The sequence below is a fragment of the Tribolium castaneum genome, chromosome 6 (genome assembly GCF_031307605.1).
Source record: "Tribolium castaneum strain GA2 chromosome 6, icTriCast1.1, whole genome shotgun sequence".
NCBI lineage: Eukaryota > Metazoa > Arthropoda > Insecta > Coleoptera > Tenebrionidae > Tribolium > Tribolium castaneum.
Window position 1 is genome coordinate 9974869 of NC_087399.1, and position 25130 is coordinate 9999998.

General features: G+C 28.7%; 1 protein-coding gene across 1 annotated transcript in view; it reads left to right on the plus strand.

The window, feature by feature from the left end:
* Positions 1-25130, plus strand: part of LOC662235 (uncharacterized protein) — a 109071-nt gene that overhangs the window by 26260 nt on the left and 57681 nt on the right. The window contains exon 2 of the mRNA XM_008197963.3: positions 7572-7641. The gene's annotated coding sequence lies outside the window, so the exon portion shown is untranslated. The remainder of the gene's footprint in view (positions 1-7571; positions 7642-25130) is intronic.

The window sequence follows — 25130 nt, forward strand, 5'->3', positions numbered from 1 at the left end:
ATCATATACTTTTGTCATCTGTAACATTTAGAAAGAGTACTCTTATGTCCCGATTTCTTGTAATCGAAATTATTTTCAATAAATGAATAAACAGGAATGATATTATTTTTCGGTGAGTCTATGTTTTTATTATTAATGATGTTTAGGACCAAAAATTTAGTTACCTTTATAAAATGTATTATTGCTTTTTTTACCGGGTTAGGAATTTTAAATGAATAACCCTGTACACGTTTTTTTAATATAACACAAATACAACTACAGTCGAACTTCGGTAACTCGCAGTTGTCAGCAGAACACTGAGTTATAAGCAAAATAAAAGAAACATAATACGAGTAGTACGATATGTTTTAATGAGCAGTATAATGAGAAATACATATTTTGCAACGAACAAAGTAAAGTGCACAGCAAAAATTATTTTTTCTTATTTTTTATGTCAGACAAAAGATGTTGTTTTGTAAAAAATGCGTAAAAAATTGTTACTAGTCTTAAAATGTAAATACCTGACGGGGAAAAATTCGATTTAAAGTGACAAGAAATTCAACTTATTGATGTTCGACTGTAACAAATAACAGAATTTGGCATCTTTCAAGCTAGGAAAAAATAATTCAGGTTAAAAAAATTTGAGTCATCTGAGGTTCGACTAGTTAGAGTTCGCCTGTTTTAGTAAATATTATTATGAAAATATATTTTTTTAACATTATTTTTATTGAATGAGGTCTTTTGCCATGCTGGTTAAATAATTAATTTGTAATATGTACACATTCAATAAAAAATTTTATTAGTTAAAAACTTTTTAAAATACCTGGTAAATAAAATTCACTATAAAACATGAAAATGATTTCATGTTCTATTTTTTTCTATTAAACTAAGTTGTGTCCCCACTACAATATCTTTTATAATGCACAAACAATAACTTTTTTGTTCCAAATGGTTGATCTTGCACAAGACAGTAATAATCAAAATTTTGTTTAATTATGGTGCTTTTTCTTGTGAATTACATAATGTTATAATTTTTGCAAATAGAGCTTTCTTAGGAGTGCAGTTCCTTGCATTAAATGAACACTTAATTTCAATAATACTCTCTTTGTCCAATTTTTTATTTAGAATTGAAACAAATATCTCATATTTTTCAAATTTAGCGTCTCTTCATTTTCCTGCCTCTGGAAACCTCCCAGAATTACATGGAATAAAAACGATTTCCATTTTTCGCCTGTTAGTTTTTTCAATAAATTTGCAAATTTTTATAGAATTCTAAGCGGTAAGGCGTCTTGCCATGAGGTTTATAAACGTCTTTTAGTATTTTGTGATAATGTACAATTTTTTTTCAAGCTCCGATTAAAATTTTTGTTTTTTTTCTTCACAATGTCCGTTTTATCAAAGTCTTTATCAGGTTTTTTTGTGGCAATCCGATTTTAAGGTTTTATTAATTAAGAAAACCAGGATTACTTTTTCCCAGATCTCAAAAATAATAGTGTATTGACTAAAATAAAAATCAAAATTCTGTATTTCTCAGTACGAAATTTTTATTTTACATTTTTTATTACAGTATAAAAAACCCTGTCAATCAATTTTTTTATTCATTTGCGAGTTATTTCTTAAATTGTTTAACTTAGATTTTCCTACAGTCGTATCCCTCTTGAATTAAAATGTATTCAAGACGTCCTCCTTTTATGCGCTTCCCCATTAGTCATAGAATCTGCTTCAAGATATATACGGCTAATAGTGTGTTTAAATCTCCCCAGCGAGTCGATTTAGGAGATTTAGTTTTGATGGATGGCCGACTAGGGCGATTTCCCTAATGGGAATTGAGTCGAATACGGCCCTGTGTCGCGGTTTGCCTTTTTTCCACTCTATCGATTCCGCATCTAGCAATTTTGCAGGTGAAATTGGTAAGAAAACCGTGAAATTGAAAACATCAAAAGTGAATTTACTAGTATTTCCACCCCCTTGCAATATTCCTAAAAAAAACCAAAACATTTTGACTCATTATTTTTAATTTTAATGGAGAACACATCAAATGCTAGCAAATGTAATAAAGCGCAAGCAGAATTATAAGGGCGGTGTGGTGGCTTTTGTTGGCGTAATTAATGGGGTTTGTTGCGGTAACACGGTGCAATTTTTGTCCAAGATAAAGGCGAAAGTTGGCCGTTTCTTTCATTCTTTTGTTTTAGGGATAACTCCCTGATATTGACCGCCTACTTATACACCAGACTTACAAAAGGGTGGCATTTTCCGGGCTGCACAATCTTAACTCCCTATAAAACAAACATGACAAAATCAATTTTTTTGAGTTATTATTTAATTTAATTTTATTGAATAAGTACAATGCGCAGTTTAGTGCAATATTTGTTTAATAATTAATATCCAAAGGTACTTTAATCATTTAAATTAATGTGACCTACTATCACTTTCGTACCTATTGACAGTAGTGTCATTACAACAAATCCGAGTATGTTTGTGGTGATATTTCGGTGAGTCGAATTATTTAGCAGTATTTTCATTATGTATTTGTGGACAAAAGGGCAAAACCCATTCAATGGCAACACTTTTCATTTCGCTCGTGTTTTAAATTTTCAAACCATGCAATTCAGTTCCGTTTCTTAAATTTTTCAAGTCGTTGGAGTGGATTTTGTATTGTCTGTGGCCTCTCCAGTGCGGTTAAAAGCTCTCCTTTTAAAGCACGACTATAAATTATTATACCTGCAACAAGAACACTCGTTCCCAGACCGGCTTACACACAATGTTTGTTTCATCCCTTTTTTATGACATGTTTACAAGGATCGCACTACAACCACCGCCGACTAAAAATCCACCCTCGATAAGTTTAAAGTTACGAGATAATGAGGGAATAAAGTGAATTTAGGGACTATCGTGTTGCTTAGTTGAACGAGAGTTCGGCAGCTTTTTCAACTACCCTTAATTAGCTTGCAACGCGTAATTAAGGGACGCTTTTTTAATTAGACCTAATGACTACGTTTAACGGTAGTTTGCATTTGCATATTTTTTATTCCGCAACGGCATTCCGCAGGTCGATGCCTTGATTTACCCTGCTGGTGGCAATTTTTATCTCGCGATGAGTTGTTGACCTTAACTGAGCACGTGTGTTGATGTTTAACGCGTTTTAAATGGATCAAGCAAGTTTTCAAAGTTATATAAACACAAAAATCAATAAAAGCTAAAATATGTAAACACCACTCAAATATTCAGCAAGTTTCATTATCTGGTCAGTCACCCATTCGGGTCGAGAGCAGTCATCAAATAATTATAGCTATATTTCAAACAGAAACCGTATGGAGAATTGGGTAAAAAAATCAATATTTTCTAGTATTTTGGCACATTTATCAATGAGAAATAAAGCGAAAAGTTGACAAATTGAGTCGACAATCTTTTTCTTTAGTATTCATTAAGGGACTAAACAATTTTAAGTTGAAAACTTTGTCTTCTCAAGAAATTTTGTTAAATTGGAATTAGTAAGTTGGAAAATTATTCCATTTTTTTAAGGTGATCTGGGGGCTTCCCAGGGGCAATTGACCGAGGTCCTGCAGATTTCTTTTAACCTTTTTAAATGCTAAAATTTTCCCAAAAATTGTGAATTAAACTATGACTGTTTGTGGAGAAGGGGTGGCTGATTATTTTTTTCTAGTTGGACAAATTGTTAATATAATATTTGATCTATTGGCAGTCACAAGGTTTAATTAATTTGTTTGAAAATTATGTTTTTTGCTTGGACCAAAAAATCACAAAATTTTGTGTTATCTTTTTTCAGGTCAACAAAAAATGCAATTGTCGAAATTTTTTTGAAAATAAATTAAAAAATTGCTGAAATGAAGCGGAAATGTTGTACGTTGTGTTGTTTTCGGAAATTTATATTTAATTATTTTGAGAAATTTTATAAAATTTTGTAAAAAATCGCCGAATTTAACTTGTTTTTTGTCTTCTTCGGGAGCTATTAGTAAAAGCTATTTTTTACCGAGCTATTTTGTTAAACCGAAACAAAAAATTTGGTCAAAGTTAATTTTAGTTTCCTTCTTTTTGAGTATATTATTCACCAGATTGGAAAAATGAATGTTCCATTCTTTTTACTGTACTTATTGGAAACTAGCTTGAAGATTAGTGAAGATTTTAAAGTTGTGCAAATAAGTATTAAAAGTAGTTTTATGTAGAAACTAAACCAAAGAATCAGTGAATTATTCGTAGATTCAAAAAAGTGTAATTTATTTCTTTAAAATTAAAGCACATGTTTAAACTCAAAACATAGTTTTATCGGACGTTATATTTAACGAAACATCATTGAAAATGTTCTTAATTTTCCCTAATGATTCGTTTGAGCACTTTTTTCAGTCAGTTACTCAATTTGTTTTCGTAATTTTGACATCATAACTAACTTACTGTTGCTAAAGCACATTTTTAAGTTGAAAAATCATTTTTTTTTAAAGATTTTGTTGAACTTGGACTAACAAGATAAGGGGGGAGCTGAGGATTGTTTTTTCAATTTTGACAAATTCTTTGAACATTATCTTACACAATGCTGTGTTATAGAGGGTTTATTTTATTTGAAATTGATATAATTTTGGCTTTTTTCTAAAATCTAAGATAATTTTTTAACTTTAAAGGCAATTTGTAGCTAATTTTCGCTAAGCTGGATGGAAATATCAGAAAAAAAATTATGTTGTTTTTTTCAATTACATTTTTCAATTTGCAATGCAATTATCTGTAGACATTTAGTCGAAAAAATGTTTTAGCCTTGCCTTGTTCAAGCGTATAAGTATGTTTGTCACCTTGATTCTCAATCATTTTGTATAATTTTGACAAAAATTACTTCAAAAAATTACTGGACTGGACCTATTGTGGTATTCTTTTTGCCTTCGTCGAATCAAAAACTATAATTTTTTACTAAGAGAATCACTAATTAGTTTGTTTTCTTCTAATTGCGAGTATTTTAGAAAAATTATCACCTAAAACATGTATGTCTCGAATGTTACAAAAATATTGTGATATACCGAACGTTTAAGAACATTTTTCAGCTAAGCACTTAATTAATTTTCGTAATTTCGTCAAAACTTCTCCCAAATTTTATCGTAAGTCGTTTTTTTTTCTTCTGACTGAAACATTGGAAAGTACTTTTGAGAGAAAAATTCAGTTTTCTCAAGAGATTTTGTTAAGTTGGGACCCGAAAGTTGGTAAAATATTTCATTGACCTTTAGATGTTAAAATATTTAAAGGAAATGTATACGAAAATAGTAAATAAATATTTCAGTATGTTTGTGGATAAAGGGTTTATGTTTTTCAACAAATGGCTTGACTAATATTTTTGTATCACAATTTTTAGTTTGATAAAAAATGGTGTATACTAATTTTTAAGTTTCAAACATAATTTTTACTGGAGTTATACACTACATAATCTTACTCACATTCTTCAAAAAATGGCATTATTTGTAAAAAAAAATGTCTAAATTAAGCTGAAAAATGTTAATTTTGTTTTGTTCGGGCGTTTAAGTAGCTTTTCAGTCGGAAACACAATTGTTTTGCAAATTTTAATTCAAAATTACTCAATTTGAAGCTCACTTTAAGTAAAAGTCGTTTTTTTGTTTTCTGTAAGAATAATAAACACGTTTTTGAGCTAAAAACTAACTTTCTGAACGAAAAATCACTAGATTTTGTTGAACCATCAAACAGAAAAATTATTAAATTGGGTCAAAAATAATATATTACAGGTTTTATCAAATTAGAAACACAGAGGTGAAGAACATGGACTGCAATTATGTATTTGATAATGTTTCGTATAAATGCGTAAAATCTAGGAATTAGGACGAAATGATTTTTAGTTTTGCCGTCCACCGTTTTACCTTTATCGACTGTTTAAGCGCGTTTTTCGGCAAAGCAATCAATTATTTTTTATAATTTCGGAAAAATTTTTGTTTTTTTTGGAATCCCAATGCATAGTTTTGGCTACGTTTTGATTCATAAATTATTTCTTCGAGAGATTTTGTTAAAATGTTAAAATAACATTATTAATCTTTTTTTATGCGTTTTAGCATCGTTGTAATTGATTTGAACATTTTTTTTATTATTCTATTAATTATTCACTAAGTTATCTCACCCATATTCTGGCTTTCGCAACGCAAATGATGAGTAAGAAAATATTTATTTAGATTTTATTTTCGAAATTAAAAAAAATTGTACATGATGTATTGAGCACTCGTACTTTTCAGACTCGTCTCTTATTATCCGTTAAAGGAGAGCTGCATACGCTATTTTTTCTACGATCCTCTAAACAATTTACAAGTTACAATTACAATTTTTTTGAAAATGTTAAATTAATTTTTAAATAGTTGCTGCGAACTTACATACTCCTTGGTCAGAAATTTTCTTCGTGGTCACACTGCATTCCCATTGGTACCAAGTCTGTATCTTAATGAAAAATTTGTGTTTTTTGAGTTTTATTAAAGTAGATACAGGTAACAAACATTTCACCAATCAGTTAAAGTATGAGAGTAATAAATATTTTTTTCAAAGTGTCAGATTTATTTATGTCAAGCTATTGTCAGACGCTTAAGGCAATGTAATAGGTGCTGTCATATTGCATTCCCATTGGTCACAAGTTGTCACGTGGTTGTTACACTGCGTCCGATTGGTCACTATAACTTGTAATCTTATGAATAGTTATTTAACGAATTTGAGTGTAAATCGGACGTTTTATTTCACGAATTAACTATCACTCGTGATATTATATCGACAAGGTGAAATAAATGAACCGATTTACACAAAAACGAGTTAAATACAACATTTTATTCTTCAAATTAGACTCAACAAAGATTAAAATTTCTTTAAATCTGTTAAAAAATCTGAACAGTTGTCAAAACTGTCTTACACAGGAAAAAAACCGGAAATTTTGACAGTGTTGAAGAATAAATTATATTTTAACGAATATGTACCATTAAAAAGTACGCAAACTTTTAACGAAGCAATTAAGGTATGGGACTAAATAAACATAAATTTGGGTCAGTTTGTGCGACTTTCGTCACGTCCGAAATCAAGTGAGCCTCGACGTGGCTCCATTACGCTAAAAAGTCTCCGTTTCCGGTTTTTTGCCGGAAAAGCGCCCGAAACAGCATCCCTTGGACCTTAACATTCCTCTATCGCCTTATGAAAAATCGAAGCGTCTCCCGTTCAGTTATTCCCGGAATTCCGGTCATAAACAATCCGGAGTGGTTAGCATTACTCCGCTGTTAAGTCTTGACGTTGCGGTGACTTGTAATTAAGTCGCTCGGTTAATGTTAACGCACCCCATATAACATATTTCACCCCCCGCCTTGCGTATGTAAGACCTCCTCGTTATCGAAGCCCATATTTCACGAGCGACTAGAGGGCCATTCAGTGGCCGATCCTTAAAGTAATTCAGTCTTGCGACCTGATATCTGGCCATAAATCAGGACGATTTCGACACGCAACACGCGGACATCCAATCGCATTATGGACTAGGTCGAGGGGTGAGGGTTATGAGGATGTTTCATTCGAGCTTCAGGTGCCAAAAAAATCCAGATAATAATTGCATTTTTATTTTGTTTCAGGACATTTTCCAAAAAAATTTGCTGGATTTTTGGGCAACACGATTAACGGCATTATCACTGGACTTTACGGGTAAGAAATGTTTTTTTTTGGATAATACCTACTTCTTAAAATAAATAAATACAAAATTCGTTTCAATTATTTGTAACACACTTAGAACACTTAAAAGAAATACCAAAAACTTCAAGCTTGGGTTACTATGTTTTAATTTATTAAAATTTAGTTAAGGATTTTACATTAATTTACAAAATCGTTGAATTTCAGTTTCAACAATTAGAAAAAATTTAGCAATGAAATGGGAGAAAAATATTTTATAGAAATGCTAAAATAAATAGAAATTCTGTACAATAATTGTGATAGTGTTTGTTTCTAGAATATTGCTTTATTTTTTATTTCTGCTTACAGAATTAAATTTTTGATGAAATACGAGACAGTTCTTGAGAATCTCTAAAAATGAAACCGAACATTGTTTTAATTTATTGTTTAAAATTTAACTTACGAGACAGTTCTTGAAAATCTCTAAAAATAAAACCGAACATTGTTTTAATTTATTGTTTAAAATTTATCTTATTTTTAACAGATCTTTTAAATTACATTTTCTGTTAAAATAATTATAGACTGTTGACTAATACGAGTAATTCTTTTTTAGAATAGTTGTTTTTTTTCTAATTACAGAATTATTTTTAACTTGAAATATGAGACAATTTTTTTAAAATCTATAATAAAGACACAACAGTGTGCTCAAACTGATAGTAAACTGTGTTACAACTCACCTTTAAAATAAGTTATTTACTGAGTTTAAAGGTGCCTTAAAGATTAATTGTTTTTTTTAATAGTTACCCAAAAGCATTTAAATTTGCAAGTAGGTCAGTAAAAAGTTTTTTTGTTGTTTTTTTAATGATTTTGTTAAAAAATTGATAACATAGTTATAAACTGCATTTTAAATATCTGGTTTTAAAATTGTTTCATTTTTGCTTTTTATAATGAAATTATGTTTTTTTATTCTCTTTTCTATTTGAAACATAAATTTATTTTGAATATTCTTCTAATTTTTAAAAACAGTTGAAAGAGAAAGAGTTGAATTTACAAAAGAAATTAAAACAGAAAAAGGAAAAGCAAAACAAACGAAGCTTCTCCAAATGAATATAAATTAGGCTTTTTAAATAAAATTTTACTTGGTTAATTATGAAATGTTTTCTTTTGCTTTCTGATTTAATAGAGAATATTGAAATATAGAGAAAAATTGTGAAAATTGTGTATGAGTAAAACTTATAAAATAAGTCCAAACGAAAAAAACGCACAAGAAAAAAAGCAACACAGAAATAAATCTACATAGAAAATAAAACACACTGAAAAAAAACCTCACAGGAAAATAATTCCACTTAGAAAAAAAGAGGATCTTTAATAAACCTAAACAGAGTTAGATTATATTAAACTTTAATCAAAAATTGTAGTACTTACTTATTAAAATTGTGTACAAGGAAAACAAAGCACAGTACCTCTATTTTCTTCTATTACCAAATAAGTCAAATTACAAAGAGAAAGATATTTGTTAAAATATTTGTTAAATTTGTTATAGACATTTTTAAATAATTCCATAGAATTTTAAAAATATTAGTTATTACAAATCGTCTTTTGTACTTAAGATACCTGTGTTTAGAATTGCGTTTTTTTGTTTTTTCCAAATATACAAGGTGAGTCCACTAAATCTCAAAAACTTAGCATCACATACAAATTACCGCTTGGTAATAAATATTTTATATTCTTCTCTATGCATATAATTTTTTTTAGATGTTATAATAAATGTAAATTAATTAAAAATATCAATATTAATAAAATAAAAGGTAAATAGAAATATATTAACGAGTCGAAATATTTGATTTCTACTTTAAATTCTAATTCATATGATGGTTGGCAAATATTTTTTGTAAAGAATACATATAAAATTATTTGTTAGTTACAAAATTATGTTTATTTAAGTTTTTAATAATTATTTTATTTTTGTTTTGGACCTAGCGACATTGTTCTTACGTATTTATTGCACAAAACAACATTAGGTATCGTTTGTTTTAGAATGATTTAGGAAATAATATTTTTTAATTATAATGAGCTGTAGAAAAAAATTCACATGCTAGACAAAAATATAAAAAAATATTTAACAACAAACACTGATATCTGAGTATAATTGAAATTAATATGCAACTATGACATTTGAATTTTCAAACAGGTAAAATTAATGAGATTAGAGGCCAGAAAACGAATTAAAATTGAATTTGATATTAAACTAACTCGAATTAAGTTGTCATTTATTTTGCATTACTAAACGTCAAATTAAGCGCGGATTAAAATATAATTGCATAGTTAAATTTTCTATAAGCCGTGTCTAACACTCGATCAACTCGAGTGTTAACAGTCAGAACTAAAAAGTTTCCAACAATAAACTGTACTTTGCTAAGTTTATAAACGGCACAAAAATCAAAAAGAAAAATGAGTAAAGTTTATTTGAAAATTCATATAAACTATTGAATAAAAAAAAGATATGGAGGGCTGTTTAAGCGCCAATCTGAGTTTTTTTTTTAACGAAAACATAAACATTAGCGCGTTTTTTTGTGATTTCAATACTCTGGATGCAAATTCTTTGTATTTTTTAGTGATTTAAGGCTGGAAAAAAAATTTACATATCTCGTCTCATATACGAGGAACTCGGCGCCGCATTGTCCCAACTTTGTTTTCGCCGGTTTAATTTCGATGCGATTGTGGTAAAATTTACTGGCATTTTACAGATTTGCAACGTGAAAAGCGATAAATCAGGTTGCAATTATTTCGCTCGTTAGGATCGGAAAACCGTTATCAGAAGACCAAGCGGGTCTGTTTTGATTTTGGCAATTTGTTGTAGAATAATTGTAATAATTAGTAGTAGCATAATTTATCAGTGGAAAAACCACGAGTTTGTTAAATTTAACGAGGAAATTTATGGGAGAGCGCAAGGTATTGATTATTCGGCGCAAATTGCAACCATGCATTCTATCACGGCGTAAATCGCCCAAAAAATCAACAAAGACATTATCGCCGGTAATTAATAATAATTAACGGTTTTTTTAAACAAACAACGCAATCAGTTTACCGAAACGCAAACAAGTCAACAATCGCGGTTTAGTCAATTATGGATTTCCATTAGTACTGTTGATTATGTTGAATGCAACAAACAAATTATTATTTAACGTTGGTCTGTTTGCACAAAAATTAAATTGTGAATACTTTTTGTAAAAAAAATTAACGACAATTGCAATAGGACCAGCTTTTTTAAAAAGTTTTAGATAAGAAGACGAATTGCAACGTCTCGGTTATATAGTAAACTTCCTCAGGCTCTAAAAACATATATGTTAAAAATACAATACAACCACAATTAATTACTAACCTTTTTACTCGTTTAAATTCTTGGAAGTAAACTTTTAAGGAAGGTATTAATCTGAATGAATTTGGAATTAATTTAAAAGACAAAATTGAGACTTACGATAACACTGAATAAATCTTAGTTAAAAAAAATTTAGTAGGGAAGTCGGAAAATATGCTAAATGACCAAATAAAAAATTGCAAAAATTGAAAAAACATTTGGTAATTTAAATTTCTGAAAATATCATTTTTATGTATTTAATTAACTTCCAAGAATTTGAACCATCACATTTTTACCAATAAATAATGGCTAAGATAATACAAATTGCAACTGCAATTATTACAAGACAACCAGAACACTGATATTACAATTAGATATAATTAATGTTTAAGAGGTTATTATTAATATCCAGGTCAAATTTTTAACTAATTAAAAAAAATTATTACTTTTTTGTAATAAGGGATTTGTATATTTTACTAAGTATACCAGTATATGATTTGGAATAATTAATAACAAGATTTATATTTTTCTGGATATGAATACTTTTGGAGGTAAGTTTTTTTTGTAATATATTTTTTCGTCAAGAGTTTCAACACCATTAAAGTCAGATTCGTGTTTTTTTTAACATGATTACTGATTAGCTAAGGCTGTCAGATTAGTTTTACATTGTAAGTTATACTCTCTATAATTATATTGTTGTTTTTTTTATCCTATTCTTAAACTTTTGTTTACTGTGTCTAATATAAATTTGGTTAACACGTTTTACGACTAATTGGATAAAGTACATAACTTTTTTCTAATTAGGTTTTGATTTTAATTTTGTAAAAAATTGATTTAATGTTATATTTTATCGAAGACTAAGGACCGGTTTATAGAAGCGTAATTAATTTAATCCGCAATTAAATGCGTGATCAACTAATCATGTGATCAAACTGAACCAATTTGATTGGCCAATTCGCGTTGTTAATTTTTAATAACGAATTAACATTTAATGAAGCTTTTAATAAACCGGCCCTAATTTTAGGGAATCATGAGTTAAACAATGTTTCATTTTTTTTTTTTGGTTAAAAGATAGTAAATTTGGTTTTGAAGTTTTGGAATCAGAATTATTGCTATTTAACATACTGGGTTGGTTGGTGTGTTATCATTAAATAAAATTTTGTTGACTAAACTAAGTAGAAAAGTATTTGTTTAGATTATATTTGATGGTAGTGAGATTTTTGGGAAAAAATTCTGTATTACTTTACTTATCAACTTTAACTTTTTAAAAGATTTTATAAGACTTATTTTTTGCTGAAGATGGTGAATCGAATAAAAATTTATAATACATAAGGATGACGTTGGTTTAATGTGTCAATTTTTAATATCATTTTAAAGAGACCTAACATAACATCAAGATACGGAATTACATTGTTAGTAAATAGTAGGTAGCAAATATTAAATAGTAAAAGTAAATTCTGTTCAACATTCATGCATTTGAGGATGAGACTTAATTAATTGATCTCAACATTCATTTTGAAAAATCTAAATTAAAAATTGTCGAAAGTGTAAAATTACTGCGTTTGCGTCTACTTTATCAAAATCGTAATATAATTAACTTTAACTTAAGAAAAAACTTTGTGAAATACTTGTATTACCTAATATAAATTACAGTCTCACTCTTTTTTACTCTTGTTTTGACTCTAGTTACAAAAATTGTTTACAAAAAATTCAAAATAATTGTTGTAGATTTATTTGCAAACTTAGAAAATATGATCCCATTTCTCTTAAAATTCATGAATTAAATTGGTTAAAACTTTATTATCATTTTAAATGTTTGATGGCAGATATGGTTCACTTTATTTTGTCTACCTCAACCCTTTATTACCTTAAGCAAAAACTTGTGCATCGTAGATCTCTGCACAATGTAATTCCACGTCATGTCTGCCGGCTGTCGATGCCCTGTATTCGTACGGCCTTGTTTCTTAGATCTTTTACCTATAATGCTGTTGTCATTTAAAATAATATCGGGAACTATTTGAAGTCGAAGCCAGTAAATTTATTTAAAAAACAAATAATGTTAAATTTTTTATTACTTCAATAATTATTCTTTTGTTGTTTTGTTTTCATTTTGTATCTTTATTTTTATTATTATTATTTTTTACATTTTTTCAATATATTTTTTCTTTTCGTATTATTTAAAGATTATATTATTTCCTAGTATTAATATTATATTATGTTTTTTTCGTATTTCTAGTTTTGGTTTTTCGGTTTATTTTGAAAAATTTATGTTTTTGTTTTGTTTTGTGAGAGGTTTAGTAGAGTAGCATTAGCTAGATTTTGCCTCTTCACATTCTTTTCTTGAATAAAGGCTTTTATTAATATTATTATTATTATTATTATTATTATTATTATTATTATTATTATTAATTATTATTATTATTATTAAATTGTAAATTGTAAATTTGGATAATAAGTGTTATATTTATTTAATATAAAGTCTTGCTTACCAAACGGAATACAGATTAGTAAATCACCTACATAAGTAAACTTAAAGGGAAAACCAAAATTAAACTTTTTAACGATGGCACACACCAAGTCATGTATCGCCAAATTTGCTAAAGTGGTTGATAAAGGTAATAAAGAAGTATCATTGACAATTAATTTATTTTAGTATTATAAGTTTGACCTACAATAACACTACAATACTCGACTCTTTATCAGCTTTAGACACACAAGAATCAATTTTTGATTAAAAAGTTTAGTTTTAACGTAGGATTATCGATAAAATTTTGTTTACCTGAATCCAGTTTATTCTTTTTTGTTTGCTCATTTTGTACAAAGAAAGTAACACGTTTTACTCATCTCTACTTATTTTTTTTAACTAAGATTTTTTCAGTTAGTGTTAATCTTAAATTAATTTAAAATTAATTCATATTAATGTTTACTTCCAAGAATTTGAACGTGTAAAAAAGCTAATAATTAATTGTGATTATATTGCATTTTTAGCCTGATGGTGTTTATTATATAAACGAAACGTTGCAACTCATTTCTTTTTTTTAAATCTTTTGAGCAGGTTGGTCCAATCGTCGTTAAATGTTATTACAAAAATTAAATTTGGTTTATAGGGGAAGGAATCTGTCACTTATCTGGGGTTTGAAGGGCCAACAATGCCCTCTCATGTTTTATTGTCTGCTTTATTGCCTTTTTCACACGGCCGCCTCCTGATGACTTTCATGAAAATTAATTTCGACTCTGTTCGTGAGCCAAATTGTTAGAGAAGATTTATTTTTTATACCCGTGTAATTCCAGGCGGCGTCCTTAACACGTCAAGAAGCGCCTCTCTTATTTGACTTTATTAATTGCAAACTTGGATAAAAATCCCGCTTCCAATTATTGTTGTTGCGACAATATGAAGGTTTCCTTCATTCTTTTCTTCCCGGCGTAATTTAGTGCAGAGCGCACTTTTTTAATGGAACAAAGCAATCTAAATTTAATATGATTTCAAAGTTTTGACAAATTACATTCGAGCTAAATAAAAATGAGCTTCGCGAAGCGCACGCTCATTTAACAAACACGAAGTTAGAGGGTGGTAATCCCAAGGTTCGAACTAACATCAATTTCGATTAGCAACCATCGATTGGGATTATTTCTGGGTGATGGCCCACCTTTCGTCACGTTCCGCTGCTTTGATTTAACGAGGAGCGAGAGCCAAGTTCATCAGTCAAAAAATTAGAGAGATTACGGAAATTTTTTTAACAATTTCGGTGATTCACACCAATATTTTGCATGTTTACGTCCATTCTCGCGGCAATAAATCATCTTAAAGTGCTGTACTTGAAACGTAATTAACGGAAAATCTCATATTATCCCAGTTGGTAAACTCTCGCTTGACCTTAAATGTTAAAATTTTTAGGAATAATAGATATTGGAAGACAAATTAGGAAAATAAGATTACACAGAAAATTGCTTGGTAGGGGAAGGAAGCTTAAACCCGAAGCAACGGGTTTCGTTTTTAAAACTATCTTTAGAGGCATAATAGTTTTGTACAAGAATTAGTCGGGAATAAAAATAAAATAAAAATAAAAACAATTAAAAGAGTAATGGGTAAAGCTGTTCAATAATTCATGTACTTCCTCAATTTTTTTTAAATGAAGCTTCGGTAATATTTATGGCCATCCTTAGGATTACAAGAACATAATTACTTTGTGTAAAATAAATTAATTTATTTACATTAAGGTGCACGTACACTTTATTTTTCTTCGCCACCATTTGCGAAAATTTAACTTTTTTTATATTTAATTAGATTTTTATAGTTTTATAGTTTTAGTTTTTCATATTTAATAAGAGCCTGAAGATAGTCATAATTAAATGTTTAAAATTAAATAATAATAGTTAACAAAACATTATCGTGTAAATGACGTCAGAAATACGTGTATAAATATTAACTGACAGACAGTAAATAACAACAGATCAATTTCTGAATGATTTACAACCATTTTGATTACAAGTGGGGGTTGAAGGATAGACGTAGAAAAGGTTTAATTGACACTTTAACTTAAACTCAATACTTTTTCATGATTAATTGATGCATTTTTATACGTGTTATTGTTTAAGTTATAAATTTCCAGTGACTGAAAAGCTAATAGTAGATCATTCATAGTATGTTCTAAAACTTGAAAACTTACATTTATGTCTAGATCATGTAAGTTATTCTTGACATGATTGAGAAAATGTTGGTGTCTATTATCCGGTTTATTTAAATTCGATAGATGTTCCTTGTTTTGAAAGTTCTAAACGTTTTACCAACATAGTAAGCATTACATTCTTTACATTTTAGTGAATATACTCCTGATAAATCAAGTTTTTGTTTTTTATCTTCATTATTTAAAAGTTTTTTATTTAAATTATCAGTAGAATTAAATGAAATTAAATTATGTAATTCTTTGATTCTTTTTAATATCCTGACAATAGTCAAAGATGCTTTTTCAATAAAAGGTAGGCTAATAGATTTTTTGTTGTTTTCTTAAACTTTAGTTTGTGGGTGTTTAGAATTTCTTTATTTTTGTTTTTTTTATTAATTATTCTATTTATTGTTTCCCTATAATATTTATTGGTTATTGCGATGTCTTAAATAATTAGTTTTGCTTTTTCATGTTTTTTTTTATCTAAGAGGAAAGGGAAAGATCACACATCCTGTATTGGTGTTTTTATGGAAAATACCGAAATTATATGTATTGTTGTTTCTGGTAATTGTAAGGTCAAGAAAATTTAATTGATTGTTGTTATTTTGTTATTCAAAGGAAATTATGAATTTTGATCTATTGTAATAATTAAATTTAATAAATCGTTAAGTATCATTTGATAAAAGTATGATGTCGTATTCAAAATTATTTGTGAAAATATCAGCTTAACACAATAATTAAAAGAGTTTCAGAATTAAATATTTTTTAGTTACCGTTTCTTAAGTGAATGTCAATACAAAGGAATGACTTTGTTAAAAAAATGATGTATTTATGAATTTCTTAATGCACTCAAAAGAGTGTTGTTATTTTGTTGTTTAAAAATGTAATTCCTGCTTTATAGAGTTTCACTCTTAAAAAACGCTTTACAGTTTATCAGCTACTTCTTTACAGTCAGCATATGTACCTAAATTGTACACTGAATTGTGAGTTGAGGTACAATTACGGTGGCTCCTAGCGCCCCGTTTTTTTATACAATTTAAACAAAACACTAGCGACACTTGAAAAAATGCAAAATTTACGTCTCACCTACTAATTAATTTCTACGAATAAACTATTTGTTTGTGTATTAAACAGTATCGATTATTAATAATTATTCATAAGAAAATTAGTTTATTAATTATTATTATTTATTATTAGTTTAAGGGCGGTTTATAGAAGCGTCATTAATTTAATCCATAATGATCACGTGACCAAATTGAATCTATTTGCAAATTATATAATATAATAATTAAATCTGCAGTCATTTAATTATTTTTGTTTTTCTGAGTTTATTGAAATGATTGTTTTGTTTTATTTGTTATTCGGAATTATTAGGTCTCTAAAGAGACAACAAAAAACGAAACTGGTATGGCTTGAATAATTAGTTTAACAAACATATAAGCACTCATTTCAAAAAAATATCAAAAATTTAAAAAACAAAATTAACGACTAGTGACGAGAAAAAATATATGTACCAAAAATGTTTATTGTAATGCATATAATATGCAATAAAAAATTGCTTAAACTGGCAGCAGAATATGTACTAAAGTTTGTCATATGCTGGGATAATGAAATAAATCACTTGAATAAAAAACTTGATACTACCGAAGGACTCAAATAAATGTCTTTCTTTCCATTTAAAACGTTAGTAATCAATATTAAAACAGTAAAGCTTTAATTTTGTTCTCAACTGATCTCATAGTACTTTTAATTTTTTTCTTACTGCTTCTGATAGTTACTTTTATTCTCAACATCTTTTAACTGTTTAATAGGTAACTTAGTAAAGGTGTAGGGTTGGAAAAAATTTGATAAAATTTTTCAAAGGTAAGATAGCCCAGTAATGATACTGATAAGTTGTGGAAGAAATTGTAGAGAAATATGAAGATTATATGAAGAACTAACAAAAAAAGTTGAATTTGAGAATGGTGAAGATACATTTTAAGATCCGTAAGATAACGCCGGATTTATTTGGAGAAGGTTATGGTCCTGACGAACTTGAAGCAAATGTCTGTAGTTCAGAAAATTTTTACAGTAAGGAAGTAGACTCTAATGAATTTAAGGATATAGGTAGCAAAAAGAAAGTCGATAAATGGAATGACTTTGTTTTGTAAGAAAAAACTTAAAGTATTAAAGTTATAAATATTTTAAGAACTTGCCAATTGAAAGAAAAAAATTAATTGTCTAAAATGGCGCTAAGATAATCTTAATGCTGCATATTGGCAGAATTGTCTTGGAGTTACGTTAAGCAAATAAGTAAAATCACTGAAATGGAGTTAAAGTCTGAAAGTGGAATTTTTGATCTTTGAGTTTTTGCAAAATTGTGAAACAGTGATTCGGGAGAAAAGTTTGCTAGAACTTCGCTAAATGTATTTGTTATTTATGTATATTAAAGATAGAAACTTGAAGAGGTAAGTTTTGTAACAATATTTTAAATTGTAAGTGGGTACTGATAGTGGACTCGCTAGATGATGAGGTGATTACCGATAATACTGTTATTTTGTTTACGATAAAGGCATCCCTAATGTAGTGTAAGTAGCAAATTACTAAACTTCCACATAACAAGCACTGAAAACTGTATTATATTTCAGAAAATAGTCTAGAAATTAAATTAAAATTCCGCTACATCTCATAACCAGCCTTGGATTCATTGATAATAAATTATAGCCAAGTTATTTAATAATTTAAGATGGAATTCATTAATTTCTCTGCACCATGTATTAAATACGATGTCGTATCGCCAGTACGAGAGCGAACCAAGTGAATTTATTTCCTTCACGCGAATTGTATTTTGATTAGCAACAATTAATTCTAATTTTATACACCATATTACACGTATTGGAAGTTCTAATAATAATATGCTTCGGAAAAAGTCGGTAGCAACGTCTCTAATAAACAGCAAGCTAAGTTTTCTGGTGCGTTTTTCCGATCAACCATTTTCCAAATACTTTGCACGTTTTAAAGGTTTTGCGTCACGAAATCAAGAGATTGAAATGTTTGTGACCGTTAAAATATTAACAGAGTTTGTGGCAAAATATTTAACAGGTCTATAAACCCGATACCAGTGAATGCAGTTTTATAACAAAGCATTTTTACTAAAAAAAAACAAAAATTTATTCAGGTTAGAGAACAAATTTGCACTAAATTAATTAACTCTAGAATGAAAAAATAATTGAATTAAGTTTCGTACGCTTGCAGGTTGCTAGTTTATGCTAAAACAGCTTTTGATCAATGAAATAAAGCTTTTTATAGAAAATTTAATTGTATGTGACTGTGCTTTTTGCTTTGTAGCTGGCAGGCTTTCGAAGCGTTGAAAAATTAATGTGGTATAGCGCAACTTTTCATCAACATTAAAATTGAATTTTTTCGGTTTTCGTATCACTAATAAAAATTACATTAAAAATGTTTATCAGACGAAGTGTTTTGAAACAAAATTTCGAGTTTAGTTATTGACTATAACTCTAGATTAGCTCGTGAGCGATGAGGGCTAATCTGTCCAAGCTGGAGTCTTTATTTGCTGATCAATGTCTTCCAGAGACCGAATCCCGTCGTCTTTATACAGATTCAAGCGAGCAGTTATCGGATTAGGCCTTTCCCACGTCGGATTATCCACTTCTTTTGTATTAACGCCCTTCGACCTGTTGGCAAAAAACGCTCCACTTTTCCAGACATAAATCGTGTCGTTGCATCTAAGCGATTTCAAAGTCGCACATACACAAATATATTTCATACGAATGCGACGACAGAGATGACATTTTTTGTTATGTTGGCACAGAGGGTGGCAGAGATAATGCGTTATTTGCACGGCTGCAGACTGAGTGCAAGATGGATGTCACCAGAGGAAAAATGTAATATAATGAGAATGTTGGCTATAAAGCAGGCCGGACAATGGATGAATTTTCATTTTATGTAGAATTAGTAAGACGTGTGAGAGACATATGAAAGGGAGGTGTGAAAAATTGCACCAAAGGGGGATTATGAAACGTGGGAACCGAAATGTGCAAAATCAAACCGATTCAAGCATCATCAACTAGCTCGCATTTCTAACTCAAACATTTTTTACTTTATTTATTTTGAACTGTATCTCATTTCTGCAGACAGTAGAATTTGGTAAATAGGTTTTTGTGTTTAACAAAAATTGTGTTGGCACTCTTTGTCATTTTTTCAATCTTAGTCGTCAGCAATGACGTTTTTTATGTTCTGTCAAATTGAGAGAGATCGAATTTTTAAATAAACAAAAAGGCATGCCACTAGGATTATTGAATTGAGTTAAATTTCTAGATTTTGTAGAAAGATAGTTTTTATAACTTTTTATAGTTATTAATAATTGTGCAAAATTACAAGTTTAAAGTTGGAAGGCTATCTTTATGCAACGAGCGTATGCGAGTTACATGCCTAGAGAACTTGAAGTGTTTTCGAATGAGTGTTATTCAATTTTTTCGGAAATATTAATTTAAAACACGTTGCTATGGGGAGCGTGTTTTAAAGCAGTGAAAACACGTTGTTATTGGAAACGTGTATTAAAATAGTGTTTATAATCTAGGATTCAGATATTAAAAAGAAGGTTTAAAATGTTACCAATAAAAAATAAATCTAAAAAAGAGTTTGAAACTGAAATTGTTTAGTTTTGTTGAATCGGATTGAAGTTGGTCGAATATGCTTGTATGTATAGTACAGTGTGTTTTTAAATGATTCTCATCTAGACTTAAAAATGGAGAATGTTAATATTCCGTGTCTAAATGCCTGTCATTAATTCTATAAAGCGGCATTTCTGATTTTACATGGGAAATTCACAGACGACTAGATGAGATACATTTAAAAACACATTGTACATTAAAATGACTGTAGTTTATAAAAAACAAAAACGGCAAACTGTTCTATGGAGGACAGTGCTCTTTTTGAACACTATGTCTTGGTCAAAAAATGACAATAAAGTACCTGCTACTTTTTGAAATTTTGTTGCATTTTATGGTAAATACCAACCTAATGTATAAAAATTTAATCCTAAAATACCTAAAACATTACATTATTCTTTCGGGAAATATAATTTTAAGCAGTAAACAACAGTGATTCTGTGACTGATTTTTTTTGACTGAGAAAATATATAAAGATAACTGACAATGAAACAGTACATAAAACATAAAGCGGGTAGTAAATAAAAAAGACAAAAGGGATGTCGAAAGTAAGTGTTATAAAAATTGTTAATGAAAGAGTAGAAGACTGAAAAGGAAGTGAAAATAAGATTATCGTGATCACACCAAGAACAGGAAAAAAGAGAAAAAACAGAAAATAAAGAAGGCAAATGACGAAAGTTATTGAAAACTCTTCAGTAGAGTAGAGTAGAAGGTAGAAAAAGAATAGAGAACTTGTCAATAGCTATCTGATTTCTGATAGGGAATAGAGAAAAGTATAGAAGATAGAAAATATACAGCGTGTTTCAAAATTGACAAATTCCTAGTTCAGAACGTTGTAGATAATTACTTCAGTAGTTTATATAGAAAAAAAAATAAAGATTTAGGTTTCCCTACAAGGAGATATTGATTTGGAGATTACACTTTGAATAGCATTCTCTTCAAATGCAGACTAAAAGTTTCAGTGATCATTGTTGTTTATGGTGTAGATGATTGTGGAGAATAATAATGTAAAACAATCTTTTAAAAAGTTTGCTTTAATTTGGAGAAAAAAAAATCTTAATTTGCCATTTCATTTTTAAGGAAAATACAAAAATTTAAGATTTTTTTACTCCAAAATAAAGCTACTTTTTTGAAAAATTGTTTTACATTATTATTCTCCACACCTATCTACAACAAAAATAATCGTAAACACTGAAAATTTTAGTCTGCATTTGAAGAAAACCCAATACAAAATGCATCTGAAGTGCACCTTCAAACCAATGTATTTTGGTATCGTGGGGAAGCTTCGAATCTTGACATTGTTTCTTTATTTGAACTACTGAAATAGTTCTCTATAACGCTCTGAATTCATAATTCAACAATTTTGAGACACTCTGTATATAATACGAAAGAGAATACAGGAAAACTAGAAACCGAGAGAGGGTAAGAAATTGACTACGGAAGAAGAAGGTAGAAAGTAGATTTTACTTCTCAAAGTTTTCGTGGAGATTAAAAATTAGAAAAAAATGTAAGCGACGAGCTTACAGTTGATTACGTTTTTTATTAATTCTCTAGCTTCATGAAAACTTTGAGGAATAAACCTTAAAACGAAATTAATTAACTTCAGTTATTTCAATAGAAAATACAGCAAATCAAAAAAAAATGTTTAGCGCATAAATCAATAGAAACTTTTTGTCTTATTTTAAACCTAAAGTATCATTCTCAGTTTAATAATTTTCATTGTTTTTTTATTGTTGGTAATTATTTTATATCGTTTTTGTTTGTTTTAAATTATTATTTATCATATTATGTTGTATGGTAGGTATATCTCTGCAATAGTGCAAACTTTTAAAATATTAATATATATCTAATAATTAATTAACTACTTTCTGGTCTTTGGTTTACTATATTTCGTCACTTTATATCAGCGGTTTGTAAGCTTCAAGGAACTTTGTTGTGCAGGAAAGTTAGAGGACTGTGTTTTCTTTTTTGAAGTACAATCGTAACAGGGTGTATTTGTTTCTTCCAACTAAAGACTTTCAAAATAAGCTCAAGTATTGCTCAGATTTTTACAGTTTGTTTATACACTGTGTAGTGTACTCTTCAATACTTGAGCTGGTTTTATTTTTAGATAATTGGGATAATTCGATGAAAGCGCGCACTTCCTTGCTGAAAAATAATGAAATAAAGCGAAACACCTCTGTTCCTTCCATTTCCTGCAATATTTTAATTAGACGTGAGCTTGTCAGGACTGCGAGTTTAAAATTTCAAAGTTCAACAACAGCAGCAGTAGCGAGGGTTGAAACGCAGCAATATCACCCAGTGAATTTCTACACCATTCCAAACGCTAACTGCTTGTCTTATTCACCCCTTTCATCATGTTAAAACGTCTAACAAGAAAGATGTCAAGATGATGGCGTACTTAACCCTGGCACGTTAACGTTCGAATCTCATTATGCAAACGGGTTGAAACACAAAAATATAAAAACAGCACTTATCACGTCAATTGACTCGTCCAATTGCCACTTTTTGCCCAACGAATGGAACAAGTCATGTGGAGTTATTGTTTCGAATGCGCTTCCGCTTATCAGGAGGACGCATGAGGGTTGACCGGATGCTACACTCAGATAAATTGGGATGTTTAGGGACCATTTTTTTAAATGAAGGTGAATGACACGTTTGAACAAACCTGACCAGAAAAATAGAAACAATCGGAGGTTGTTGACTCGTTACCAATTTGGACACAGTTTATTACATTCCAACCGATTTAAAATACAATGTGTATAGCTCATAGCAAGCATTTCAGGAAACCACTAAAAATATAATAACAAATCTATCAATTTTTTAACAAATTTATCAACACAAAACCGTTTGGTAAAATTGGCAATATTGTCAATACTTGAGTGTTTGTTTTTGCCGTTTTTAATTTTAGGGACGTAGTTACAGTTGTAATTTATTTACTTTGTTGTCTGATCAATTTTTAATTTAATTTAATTTTTTAGTAAACAGCTATTTTATTTTAACTTACGGGACATTTAGCACAAATTTTCTGATTTTATTTTCAGTAATTAATAATTATGAACAGTTTCAGTACTTAGAAGTTATTTTTTGTTATAGACACTTAGTACCAGCCAAATTGTTTGCAACCTCAATTCCATAGTTTTAAAATTTAAAATACAAGCAGGAAAAAAAAACAAATTGATGACGGACGGGACACAAAAAAGACCTCACATTTTTATCGTTGAACAATCGTTATAAAATTCTGTTTATTTAAAAAATTCCAAAAACTATTTCTGAAATAAAAGGTGGAATGTATTGAAACTTTTGAGACTTTAAAATCGAAGAATAAGGCAATGTGTCTTTTTTATATAACATTTTTCAAATTTTTGTTTATTATATTCACTGTTTTCTTTTTTTTTGTGAAAACGAGACGACCAGTGTTCACAGCAACTGTTTTTATTGTTGTTTTAAATTGTTAAAACTGTCTATTTCTAATAGTTTGGTACTTTTATTTTTGTACCCATAGGCGGGTACATGTTTCAGTGTGTTATCTTTTCCATGTTTGAGTAAGTTGTAGAAACTTTTATTAAAAAATTACAATTAAAAGACGTTTTATTTGTTGAGCTCTGTTGCCTGTTAAAATTAATACACGTATTTCTCATGCACCCTGTATATGACGGACAGGACAAAAAAATCTTGTGTGTGAAAATAGCTCTAAAAAGTTTATTCAAACTGGTTTTAATTATTAAAGACGTTCAGAATATCAAAATTTGACTACGAAAATAAAAAAAATTGTTTTTATTTAACAACGTAAGAAATAAGAACAACATTTACGAGTATATGTTTGTAATAACGGACTGGACAACAAAATTTTTGTAGATAAAAAAAGTGACATTACTAAACAATTTATTTACCGATTTCCATTTTCTAAACTACCAGAAACTAGAAAAACACTACAAAATTCAACAGTTGTTGTAATAGGCAAGTTGTCCATAGTATTTGATGTTATTCTTAAAAGGCACTGTATGTAATTTTTAGAATTAATTTAAATAATAATAATAATAATAATAATAATAATAATAATTTATTCGTTCATCTTAATATAAATATAAATATAAACATATCAAGTTAAACAGATAACAAAAAGGAGAAAAATTACATAAAAAAGGTATAAAATTACTAATAGAGAGACAGCTAGATCGCAAGGGAACTAGATAAACATTTATTTATACTATAATAACATTCATTTATAAGGTACCTTTTAATAACAGTTTTAAAAGCATTCAATTTAAGAGACTTTGTGTTTTTGTAAATGATTATCCTCTCCCAAAAACCCTTTTGTTGCAAATTTGAAATAAGAAATATATAAAAAAATTAAAAAAAGTTGTTTTTATTGTTTTTGAGAAAAAAGCTTTTATTTAAAAGATGCACTAAAAAGTAAAAAACTATGCTTTTCTATCAGAGTAGAATATTTTTGCTTACAAATTAGGATTTAAAATTTATAAAAGCTTTGATAGAAAAACATTATTTAAAACATTATTTTTTAATGCATCTTTTAAATAAAAGCTTTTTTCCTAAAAAAACATTTTTTTTTGTTTATTGCTTTTTAGTCTTTACTTATTCTAAACGTCTTATTCTCTGAGATTTAGTTTCACCGTATTATTGTAACCCCATTATTTTGCTGATTTGTGCAAACTTGTTTAGTGGTATGTGATAAAAAAGCTGTTAGCATTGAAAGCACATCCTAACCTCTATTCAGTGTCTATACTCTATCGGCCGAAATCAATTAATTAAAAAAAATTGCGACATCTGTTTGTAACGGAACGTAATGAAAATGATTAGGTATTAATATAT